Below are 13365 nucleotides of genomic sequence, written 5' to 3' on the forward strand. Positions count from 1 at the left end.
ACCGCCTCCTAGATAGCAGTCCTGTGTAATCTGCTATATGACGTCATGCTACTTGGACCTAAATTTTCGTTGCCAAGCCCAGCATGACGACAGCGGTGACGTCACGATCACCACGGCTTACTCAGCAGCGTACCCATGAGATTCTATGGCAGTCGTACAAGGTAGCAAGACGTCATGGATCGAAGTGGACCATCCTTCTGCTATCTAGGAGGCGTTGGCCAAGCGTTTCAGCGAGTGAGGAGTTCGTAATTTGAAGGACCACTCAGCGGCGTTCAACTGCGTATTTATGCTTTCGCACTTACAACTCATAGGAAGTGCTTGGTTGTCCTGGTATTTCTTGCTGTTTAACTAATTTTTGACATTGAAATGTGCCCTCAAACGCTAAAAATGTGCTCATAGATAGGCACTGATTCAATTCAAATAAAGTAAACAAAGTCCATTCTATTTGAAATAAATAACTGTGCAGGCTTGAGCCAGTTAGGATCTGTATTGCGTGATGGCGGGTTTCAGGCGCTCGTGCCAGTCTCATCATGCCTTTTGTCCGCTAGTTTGTGCGCGAAGACCCACCAGCATGGTTTAGAGAAAATGATTTTTCTAATCCCTGTTACCTGTAAAATTTTCATAGAAGCACTGATATATTTGACGGAAGATAATGTCCCAAATAATTCGTAAAGACGAGTTCAAAATTTCATGAGTTTGTAGTGAAACCGGTATGCTAATTCCTTTTGCAAACTTTACTTAGTAGACCACTCGCAGAAAAAAATGGCATCCCATATTTCTCACGAATATTTATGACAGTCGTCTTTGTTTTGAAAAAGATTTATCGATGGATAAATGGTGTACATCCCAGCCAATCATTAGTTTCAGTATATCCTTGCTTTAAACGTCTTAAAAGACAGGATTAACAGCATTGAGGTATCTATTGTCGTTACTTAGCTACACAGCTGAACAGAGAATTTCAATATTTACATGACTGGCGGCTTGAATGTTATAGCTATCTTTTTTTATTGTCCACGATCAAAATTCATCTCCCTACAATCGCTACTATTTAGCTCGTTCTGTATTTTATGTACAAAAAAGTTTCTTCCTGTTCACGTGAGCAGTACGAATAAAAATAAGAAAAATTTCAGTATGCCTTGCGGTGACGCTCGCTTTCTTAGGTTCAAGGCCAGAAAGTTTCAACTAAAACTAAAAGCGAAAGCTTTGACTTTTCAACATGATGACGCCAGTGCGGAGTCTTATGTAAGTCACAGATTACGTGCATTGTTGATAATCTTGGCTCACATACAAGAAAATGCACTGTATCATTTGGTATATGTCACCTCTTTACTTCCAAATGAATGAGTCCATAATAAAACAACTGCGCGAGCACCGACGCCACTGTAGCTTTTTTCACGTAGCGTCATATGCCACTTATTACGCAACAAGAATATAAGGCGGCGTCGGATGCTGAATTTTTACAGTATCTTACCGTACCGTGAGGTAACGTATGTTGCTGCTAATTTTTACAACTGCAGCATGTGCACCTTTTATTCCCGTCTGACGAAGCCAATCAAGTGCACACTATAGGCATACGCGTTTAGTACCTGCAAATGACCCTATAGACCGGCGCCCTTTATTCTTACTGTTTCTTAAGTCCTACGCTTTGAATGTTTTATGCCACATGCTGAGAAGCACTCCCATGAACTAACTTTCATAAGTTATTCGCTCGACACGCCATAGTTATCGTGAGTCGGTGTGCGATTTTGAAAACTTGGCGTGAACATTTCGGTCGTTTTGGAGATACAAGACAAGAACTGTGTAACAGCGTCGCAGCTCTGCGTTTCAAGAGATGCGCGAATTCAAAAGAAAAAAAAAACAATCAACGTAAGCTATATTCATTCTAGAGGCAAAAGTTGTATATTTAGAGTATCTAATACCACCTTCAGAACGTAAAAATAGAACATTTCACACTTTTGGAGCCTTCCGACTATTTCTACCGACTATCGATTGCGGCAAAGAGCGAATAAATCGCATGGAAACGTCATTCGCGTAGTTAACAGCATGCCAGTCAATACAAGGCTTATTCAGTGGTGTCACTTCCTTACATAATTATAGATCTATGTGTCAGTATGCAGGAAAAATGGTGTTGAAATCACACTGCGTAGGGTTAACTTCCCCTTTCATGGATATAATCCGGGTTCTCACATTTGGTACTTGCGCATTTCAGCCCTAACAGTACAAGACACTGGTGGTGTTCAAAACCCGTTGTCTATGACTTGTTTCCGGCTCCTAGAATCGCGTCCGGTGCCTTCAGCCAGAAAAAAAGCATAGCCTTTAAGACCCGTATTTTTTATCAGAGGGCGCCACCCTATGAGGGGGGAACTTGGACACCACCTATTGTAACTACGCACTTCCGGGACCGTCATTTTTTAGCTTTGCTGCCTTCTTGGTTAACGTATAGCGATTTCACGAACAGCGCATTCTCCCGCAATTTCAAAGTTTTAATTCGTCGTCGTCCCCGGCGTATATTTTCTCAGGGGAGAATTAAATGCGTCACTTTTCGCCGCGTTTCCTGTGTTGGGCACACGCGATGTCAAATTCGCGTTTACGATGTTTATGTCCTTACCTCACTTTTCGATCTCCGCGATCGTAGTGTGCCTGAAACAATCTAAATGTGATATTACAGCGAAGATATTTAGGAGAGTTCCGCAACAGGTTTCGTGAAGCGGTGAAGGCCGGCGTGCGACGGCGTGGTCGATATAAACTATAAAGGCTACGCAACGTGTGTCGGCGCACCGAATTTGCTTTGAATCGCAATGATAAATAAGCATAAAATAAAAGTTACTTTGCGTATATTATTTTCTCGGTTTTTCTTTTTTCCAATAATGCGTAATTTATGTCTCTCCCGTCGCGTTATACAGGTTCCACGTTGGATGTCAGCTAGGAGTTTGTATGGCTGCGGAAGTAAAACCTAACTGTGTGTTGCTGGAACGCAGCCTTCGTAGGAGCAGTCACTTAGAACAGCCAACCACGACGACAGCCGATCGAAGGGGCAGTTTATGCTGAGTTCTAGCGACGCCGTGAGCCATCAAACAGAGCCATATTACTTCCGAGTAGTGTGAGGACTCACTTGTACAACTCCGCCACCTTTGACGAATTAGATGCTCAGATTGGCATACATCAATAAACGATTTTTTTTCAATGACAGTGTAAATAAACTGGCCGTATTCCTTTGTGCCCGACTGTTAATGGAAATCAGAATAATTTGTGAGTTTGTTGAGCCGCAGTACATTAAATGATCAAGCTGTGCAAGAAAACAGCCGGGCACTGCAGATTTTTTTTTTTGTTAGCGACAGAAACTGCAATTCACATTTCATATTAATGCAACAGCAAACTCGCCATATGACCCACCTCGAAAGAAGTCGTGATGCTCTCTACCAATAGAATTAGCACCATTCTTCCTTGCAGAATATCTTAATGAACAAGTTTGCAAGAAAGAACCCATCTCAGCATTATTATTACAGCAAGTCTAAGAAACTTGGTGTTTGTTAAACTACTTTATCGCTGTTAATAAATTGTTGCATACCTCCAAGCAAACCCTTAGTCCGAATTTCAACCGTGGGCTACAAGGAAGTGGTAGAATTCCCCCCCCCCCCCATATTACTGAGAAATCGCAGAGGCTTGTTTGCGATAATAACGTCTACTAAATATCTATGACATGTCCCTCAGAAGCTGCTCGCAGTTAATGGCTAATGCATGGCTACGCATGTGCACTGCTTGCGAGTAGTGCTGAGAAACTCTAGTGGTCGGATTTTTAAAATGCTTGTATGTTGGCTCACTAAAAGCAAGTTAGACGCCGACGCGACTGAAGTACACTGTGCACTAATTTGAAATTTTCGTGGAGCAGCGCAAAAAAAATCACTAAAAGGTGGGCAAAGGCAACGTATACAATAATAATAAGATAAAAGGTTCAGACGTCGGCCTGAACAAGTGTGGTCTAGCCAGCTACTCAGCGTACATAAATAACAAAAAAAAAACTACTGAACACATCGGTAAAATAGTTATTCTGACATAAAATCTAATATTTATCCCTAACAGTTATGGTGCCTGCCCAGCCTCCTTGTTAGAGTAGCGAAGGTAATGAAATTACCTCCTTCCAAACGAAAACTACAGGCAGGTGCCGCGAAAAATAAATGGGGTTGGGGGTGTTCTACGAGTCTGCAGCGAACAATTTTCGAAACCTTAGCGTCTCATAAACTTCCTGAACAAAATGTGTCTTTCACCACGTTACCGAGATTTACAAGTTGTCAAGTTCGACTTGGATTATTTATAATCAAAGAGCAATTAGCGTATATATTTCAGTAGTTCTATTGATTAGCCGGCGAAGCCGTGTAATGCCTCCTGAAACCTTGCAAATTATGTTAAACATTGCCATATTATATATACCACTTAGTTGCTTAAGCTTATCTCAAGATGCCTGTATTATTTGATTGTTCGAAGCTACATCGGACAGCAATCCGTGCCTTAACTCCATATATACTATTGCCGTTGTGTCACTGGCGCCATCGCGCTTGCAAGCGTAGTCATCGGACATTACTTGTCGCATGTTCAACCTCTACAGATATAAATATATACCGTGTCTGATCAGCACCAAGGTACAAACTGCTATCTGCTGCGTGACACTGGATTCTGTCTGCTCTACTGGTGCGCTGGGCCGGTTAACCTAACAGGGGATACCACAGACTGGGATCCCGACGCCGAGTGCAATGCGTTGGTACTAAGAAAACATTTTTTTTAAAAATAAGGTGTTATTACTCTACGACACTGTGAATATTTCAAAATAAAATTCGTCGTCCATCTAGCTGGTTGTTACCATGCCTGAAACATAAACATTTTTTTTAAATCACGAGTTATCCTTTAGACAATGCTCACGCGAGGACCGATGGGACTAGTAGCTCTGCAGCGAGACTTTATACAACGGCCAAAAATAAAGACGTTATCTGCACATGCTGTTCGAATTCCCCCTTATATAGATACCAGCATGCAAATGATGAGAATTTATCAATTGTCTCTTTATTAACGTGAAACACTGTAGGCGACGAACACGCTGCGCACTTTACATGGTTAGCGCGTTATAAAGGCTAGCGAAAAGAATCCAGTGACCAGCTCTGCTTATCGTTGTGCGTCTCGTTCAGGTGGGCCTTGAAATAGTGTTGCCGTGGCGTGTTGAAAATAATGAAATATATATTGTTCCCACTGTAAACCAAACTTAAGATGGCACACGAGTATGGGTGCATCCACTCTATTATCCCTGTGTGTTCCGTTCTCGTGAGCCTCGAACCAATGTTGCCATGCCGTGTTGAAACGAATGGAATATATACTCTGCCTGCTGTAAACCAAACTTAAAAGAGCCGAGAGTATGGCTGTATTCACTCCATTGTCATGGTAAAATAAAAGCGATGTTTTCGTCTTCAGCCATGTGTCTTTGTCATTCATTTCATGCCGTAAAGAGATGAGAAAAACGTATATATACAGGGTGTTTCAGGGAAAACTTTCAGAATTTATTTAAGGTTGCCTGTGGCAGATAGACAAATTCTAGTTAATGAGCTGGTCTACTCGAAGAGGCGGACAGTACTTGCACAAAAAATTGACATGCATAATCGACTAACTAACAAAAATTCACTAATTAAGTTTTAACTAATTATCTGATGGCCCATATCGCAATTTACAAACTGTAGTCGTGGAGTTCGCAAGGCGGATACACTTAAAATTGATTCTCAGGATGACACCAGTTTCGAGATATTAATTCCCGAACTTTGCGGAGAAATGCATTGGCGTTCCAGTTAATTTTGTGCTTCAATGCATAAAGCGACATTTTTTAAAGAATTTAACTGGAACGCCAATGCATTTCTCCGCAAAGTTCGGGAATTAATATCTCGATACTGGTGTCATCCTGAGAATTAATTCCAAGTGTATCCGCCTTGCGAACTCCACGGCTACAATTTGTAAATTGCAATATGGGCCATCAGATAATTAGTCAAAATACCTAATTAGTGAATTTTTGTTAATTAGTCGCTTACGCATGTAAATTTTTTTGTGCAAGTAATGTCCGCCTCTTCGAGTAGACCAGCTGATTAACTAGAATTGGGCTATCTGCCACAGGCACGCTTTAAGAATTTTTGAGTTAGTTAGTTAATTCAGGTTTAATGGCGCAAAAGCGACAAAGGCCATGCTGCGCCAGACACAAGGTAATAAGAAATGAAATGTTAGTGTAGCGAGAATTGCGTTACCTTATATTCTATGTAATAAACCGGCTTCAACTAAAAACTTGAACAAGTCAGTGAATGGCACTAGCGGATCATCTCCCAATAGTAAGGCGGGGTGTAAAGGTATGTGTAAGTTATACAGATTCTGCAGAATTTTTGAAAGTGTTCGCTGAAACACCCTGTATATATATTATACGTACAAAAGGAAATATTGCACGGGCTTCTTATATACATGGTATCCCAACAATCATGCACCAAGATTTAAATATATGCAAATGCCACGTAGCTGGACAGAACCAAGGTAATGTTCTTCGCCGTCGCTTGGAGATACTCAGATTACGTTTTACATTCCGCCTAATTACATAATTAGTATAAATTAATTATTCAACTCCTCAAATATTGTATTTAGACGAAAAGTGTCAATAAGAAAATTGTAGAGCAACGTGAAAAACTCCTGATGCAGCTTTGTGCTGCTCAGTATACGTGCTACATAAAAGGGTTTTTCCGAGCGTGAAAGAAGCCCGGGAATACACACAAAATTGCCGTGCGACAAATTTCACTGCCTGATTCTGATCTCATATTCGGACCTTATCAAAACGTTTCCATTTAATAATTAGTGAACTGATTCTGTAGTCTAAGCTAATATTTTTTAATAGTGCGGTTGACTGTTTTATTCAAGTTGAAGCAAAAGCGCGCATACTTCGTGCTCTTGAAAGCCATACAGATCTTCAAAACAAGTTATCGTGGATTGTCCAGTTATGGCCCATTTCACTTATCCCAATTGAGTGTGCCACATGAAAATGAGTGTGCCGCATTTGCTCCCATGGTACAGCTCTCTTAAACCTGTGGTACATGCAGCGAACCTTTACGACAAGTTTCATGCGTCGGAGAAAAAAAAAAAGCAGCGGATGACGCAGCTTGTTGGCTCGCTTACGCTGCATGGAACCAAAGCAAGGCGGACGTTTTCGTGCATTCGCTGCATCGTTCTCAATGTGACAAAAAATGTAAAAGCATTTTAATATCTCTATGTGCAATGGACAAAGTAGCAGTTTTGTTATATTACTTATTTGGTAAGAATATACAAATTCTATCATTGTCCCTAAACTTTTCATTGCGATCGTTTACTGCGAGCCGGCAGGCAAAAGTAAACGAAAGACGAAAAAGAAGAAAAAAACGCACCATCACTCGTTTATCCAGGCTATTATTGCCGCTTGAATTATTTCGAATGTAAGTGATAAATATTTTAATGGTATCATTGCTCAAAAAATGAAGGAAATCAGGCGGCATTCCAACCCACGCATTTTACATGGGAGGCGGAGACGGTACCTCTGTACTTTTTCAAAAAGAAGGGCAAGAAGGTGGCTCTTTAGCAGATGACTTGTCACGTTGTCGGACGCGTTCAAAAATGTTGGTAAAACTGCGCCCAATTTTGGCTTGTTGCGACGCTTTTCCATTGGAATTTTAGGCGAATTATGCACATAACTCGTCCCCGACGTAGCCACAACCTGCGGTCGCTGCTAAAAGCGCCATTCTTTGCAAAACTTCGGAGAAAAGACGTGTTGACAAAGGAACACTCGAAGAGAAGTACGGCATCATAAATGGCGCGAATGCTTGCTTCGAGCGCTGCATGATATGTGATTGCCTGTTGGCTGACTATTGTTCAAGCTGCCTACGTAACATGGCCACTTCTGACCACGTCTCTTTCTTACCTTTCTGAGAACGCAGGATGTCGATGCCACTACGCTTGAATCTAGTTACTGCTGCACGCCACCCATGGCCACGTTTTTCTTCATTAATTCAGACACAGCATTCAAATATACTTGCACCAATCAATAAAGATGATGGCCACACTTTCTCGAAAACGCGACAGTGGGTGCCATACGACCCGCGCAATTAGGCAGTAATCATGAATTTCTGTTCATATCGTCTTGCAACTTCTCTGCCATTACAAGCAGACGAACCGGAATCCAAAGAATGATCGTACGGTCAAATCTGCGCCCGGATTGGCTCATGTTCATCACCGCTCCCTGGACGCTTCCGGCGGCGGTGATCACCCGATGAAATATCTGGCCAGGCCAGATCGGCGGCCGGCATTCACTTTTTGCGATGCTGGGTATCTGGCGATTACTCGCCCGCTGACGTTACTCGCTTGGACGACGATAGTTCGCGTCTTTGTATACTTTCGGCTTTACGTATCTGCTGGTTGTCTCGTTAACCTTCGTTATCTGAAAGCGACCATCCTGGAACGCTATGATATTGACAAATGTACTTGTTTATCTTTCTCGGGTGACCGCGTTTCACCGTCAAACAAACGTTATCGCTCAGCGCAGAAGGCGCCTGCATGAAGTACAGGTGTCAATATGATATCATATTCTTGAACTTTGCGGAGAAATGCATTGTCGCTCCAGTTACTTCCTTAAGAAAACATCATTTTATGTGTTCAAGTACAAAACTAACTAGAACGCTAATGCATTTCTCCGCAAAGCTCGGGAATTAATCTCTGGAAACTGGTGTCATTCTAAGAATTCGTTTCAATAAAAACACCCTGCGAACTCCAAGGCTAGAATTTGTAAATTGCGATATGGGTCATAAGGTAATTAGTTAAAAAGTTACGTCTATAGTGAATTTTCTTTAATTAGTCGTTTATGGATTTCAATTTTTCATGCAAATGTCCGCCTCTTCGGTTAGACCAGCTCATGAGCTAGAATTGTGCTATCTGCCACAAGCAAATAACTTTTAAAATGTTTTGAAAGTGTTCACTGGGGAAACACCCGGTATAAACAAAGAACGCGCTCATCCGGCACCTGAAAGGTCGCAAGCATCATGTCAAGGTCGGGATTACCCTTCTAAGGGTTAGTCGCGTCCTTCAGAAAAACACCGGGGAGTGACAAGTCATTTTTGAACGTCGGGCAACTGCTCTTATCATTATTACAGATGATGACTTTCGCCAACGTACCGGGCTTTGTCGTGAAGCTATGATGGTTCATTCTTTAGAAACAGTATTTATTTTGTTTCCCCTGATAACTTACGCAATTTGGGCAGAGCTCAAAATATGAAAGTCATGAGTCAGGCACTGCAGTACCAGGCGAAATGAACTATGCCCGAGAAAGATAGACTTTTTCCGTCACTGTCTTTTGGAAACGATGATTACGTTGTAATTTAACACACAACAGAACTTCGTACACAGAGTTCTCCCAATAGCTTAACACAAAGTTAATAAGTCCTAATATTATTAAACTAATAACATTTTATCAGAGACACTGTCACGAGACTTTAACATATACAATGAAGGGCTCTGTAATTTCCACGGTGACTTAACGTAGGTAACTTGAAATACTTCACTCAATTATCACAGTCAGGCTGCTCACATATACAGCATTACTAATGACGTCTACCATGGCCTCGGTTAAATCCCAGGAAGTAAATGTCTACCTCGTCGCATTGTTAAAGACTCGGTAGGCGTAAGAGTGGCCAAAAATCGAATAGGAATGCGTAGTATGGAATTGGTATGGGATCTTCAGCGGTATCGAAATTATGCAGTACACTCAGGTCTCTCCAGAATGGGATTGTAAGATTCATTTACTCCGACTATTCATTTATCATTAGTATTACTAAACACCCGCCGCGTTGGCTTAGCGGCTGTGTTATGCTGCTAAGTCTGAGGTCGCGGGATCAAATCCGGGCCGCGGCGGCCGCGTTTCGACGGGGGCGAAGTGCAAAAACGCCCGTGTCCCGTGCATTGTGGGCACATTAAAGAACCCCGCGTAGTGAAAATTATTCCGGAGTCCCCTGCTACACCGTGTCTCCGAATCAAATCATGGTTCTGTTTCCTAAGAACTCCAGAAATCATTCATACATTTGGTATTACTAGAAAAAAAGCATACTGAGCTTCTACGCCAGATTGGCGTCGTTAAGGCACCTGATATTCCATAAGTTCTACCACTCTACGCTCCAATATTCCATCTGGAAGAGCTCGGTGCTTGTCAGAACGTATGAGCCAAAACGCAGCCTCGCCTTCAGAAGGGATAGTCAGTGCCAAAATCCTACGGAGTGCGGAACGTGAAGAAAAGTTTATATTTCTACACCGTAGGCACGATGCGTGATATTCAGATTAACAGCATGTACTGGTCCAATACCAGGAATTAGGGACATTTCGTACAGTTTCCTTTTTTCGCCACCACGTGGCGTATCGACCTTAAAGAATTCGAAATTCCCGCTATGACGTATGCTATGACGCACAACTAAAGAAAGCGCAATAAAAAGAAACACACCCTGAAGCTGTGGCTTCACCTCGGTGCTTGGAAACGAGCGCGCTTGTGTATCAGCGTTATCTCGAAGACGGCCAGCTACTTGCTCTACTGACAATGAATCGACGGTTTTGCTAGACACTTCGCCAGAAAGCTCGTCCGCATTCTGGAGAGATGTCTGATCGAGATAACGGCTCCCGGGAAGCTTCCGATGAATATATATTTTTTTCCTTGAGCAGACTTTTTATTTGTACACCACTGTGGCCCCGGTCTTGCGTATACGCCAGGGTTCTGTTTCATGGGTTTCCTATAAAACTGGCGTGATCCATTATTTAAGAGGAAGCTTTAGCTCGGGCCTATCTTCGATGCCGGATTATCAAATACATGTAAAATGCAGGAATGCTTTCATGAGAAAACCGCTGAACCGATTTGAATGAAATGTGTTGCATTTAAGAGGGAAAGTTAAATTGCAGAGACTGCAGCAAATAGAATTTTCGTTTAGATAGTGTAATGTTTTCAAAGAATTGCAGGATCGTAAATTTCAAAAAAAGTATAAGCATGAAGTTTACAAATCCGAAACTCAGCCATTAAAAACAAATATGGCATTTCTATAAACTGCACCCGTTGGAGCATCAAAAGCGAACAATTTTTTTGCTTTAACTTAAAACTTACGTGAATTTGTTATAATGTTTGGAAGGGTTTTGCAAATGCAACATTCACAACATAGTGGTATAATTCAGGATGGTGTATGATATATGATTGCTATCCGCTTTCGATGCATTATTAGGTGCAGTTTACAGAATTCCGATATCATTTTTAGCTGCTGAGGTACATAGCTCTATAAGTCAAGTTTTCTTTTTCGAAATTTGGCAATTCTTTAAAATTTTACGTAAAAAAAGTAGACGGCCTATAATAAAATATCCCTTTCGGCAATCACTACACTTCAACTTTTTTTTTCTAAATTCAACATAACTCATCAAATTTGGTGCATTGGTTGCTCTGAGAAACTATTTCCGATTTCCCATGTATTTCGATAGGAGCCCCCAAGCTCAATGTTCCCCCTAAGTTCGAGCTTGAATACTATACTTGTTGGCAAGATACGTTTGTAAACGTGTGATCGTGGCCTAATGAGCTAGAGCACTGGCGTACTGAGCTCAACGGCAGAGGATATGTTTGCAAAGCTTCTTGGGAAGGAATAGGAGAAAAGAAAGGGAGCAGGCTGGTATGTTATTCAGAAGCGTGTCTGGTTGGCTAAAAATTACTAAATGCGTTGGTCGTCATACCACCTTCCGTTCCATCAGCATAATTTCTATTTCATACCGCTAGTATTGTGCTATTATTGTCAATCAATCGAGATTAGAACACCAGTGTCATGGCATTGTATTCCGTCGCAATTCTTTATCGCCGTCACTTCAGAGTATTCTCATTGTCGTCATGCCGTCGTCCTTAAATGCCTTCGTCGTTATATCGACATCATTCCTACCTCGTAATTCCATCGTCGTCACTGCATGCACCGTCGGCTTGTGGTCCTTGTTGTACCATCGTGAGGTAACATTGGCGAGCGATGGTCATAACAGAACGGGTCAATCAGGGAGACAGTGTATGGCCGCATATAGCCGAATCACTTGAAAATGAGGAGAAACACTACGGATTCTAAACAAAGATGTCTTAGCTAACACGATGTGTCGCTTCTTGTTCGCTAGATTGTGTAAATGCTAATCGCATTAACTTCGATAGTCATCTTAACATGGGTTCTGCAGGAATTCTTTCGTCTTCGCGACACTAACGAACTCTTGTCCACATTGTTCCCAGCCTATTAACACCTCGAATTCCTAGAGATGATCCTGCTCAGGCATGTGACGGACGACCCGAAGTTTGATGGAGGTAGCGGTATGATTTCGACAGCGGCGCCGCCTATCGACCAGGAGAAACACATTTGGGTGGGTGGGAATAGCGGCGAAAGGCACACTTCATGAGTTGCTAGACATCACAGATTTGAATCAACCTGACAAAGAGTTAGAAATATATATGCATTGCAGTCGCGCTAAAGAAATTGAAAACTATTGGATTGGTGCGAGACTCGCTGCAAAAACATTCATTAGACTGTCTCAGGTATCTGAGCTACCCTTAACTGGAATCAATGAGATGAGTTTCGATAGAGCTCGTTACATTTTTCAAGAGCGGAAGACGTGCCTAGAGGCAGAGTCGACGGCAATATTTTGTTGCTGCACAAAAATATCTACATCTTCGGCATGATCATTTTAACGGAAAAACAAAAATTAAATAAGTTTTCAAGAAGTACTTAGAGTACATTGATAAAATTGTAGCAAACAAATTCTGAAAAGCTAATTTGCAACTTTTTTGTGTCCTAAGGCACAGGGCAACTTACTACTGGTTTCCATTAATTTTCTTCGTTATATTTTCAAGCGAGTTGAATATTCTGCCGTAGGTTATATCACAATTAGCCCAACTAATTAAACTGAGACTTTCAAGTGTATATTGTTCTTGGACAAATGCTTTAAGACTACGCGGATGCTGCAAAATTTCTCAACATTGGGGAGGGGAATATGAAAAACAAATAGAAATGCAAAGCATTTTATTGCCTCGTAAATTTTTATTTTGAATGCTATTTCCACTCGTTAAGTGGCGCGACCCTCGTGTTCGCAGCCTTGTACATTTTTTTTGTAGCACTAGGTGCGTTGTCTGCGAATTTACGTGAATAAGCAAGCAGATCATACTTTAATCTGGCGGAGAAAAAAAACAAGGAAAGCCTACGTTGTAGATGCACTGTACTGAAACACAATTAGACAGAGTCTAAATTTGCATATATTTCTAACAGGGTTGCCTAAAAATTACCGATTGAAAAAATT

Source organism: Dermacentor silvarum, chromosome 1 (assembly GCF_013339745.2).
Source record: "Dermacentor silvarum isolate Dsil-2018 chromosome 1, BIME_Dsil_1.4, whole genome shotgun sequence".
In the NCBI taxonomy this organism is placed as follows: domain Eukaryota; kingdom Metazoa; phylum Arthropoda; class Arachnida; order Ixodida; family Ixodidae; genus Dermacentor; species Dermacentor silvarum.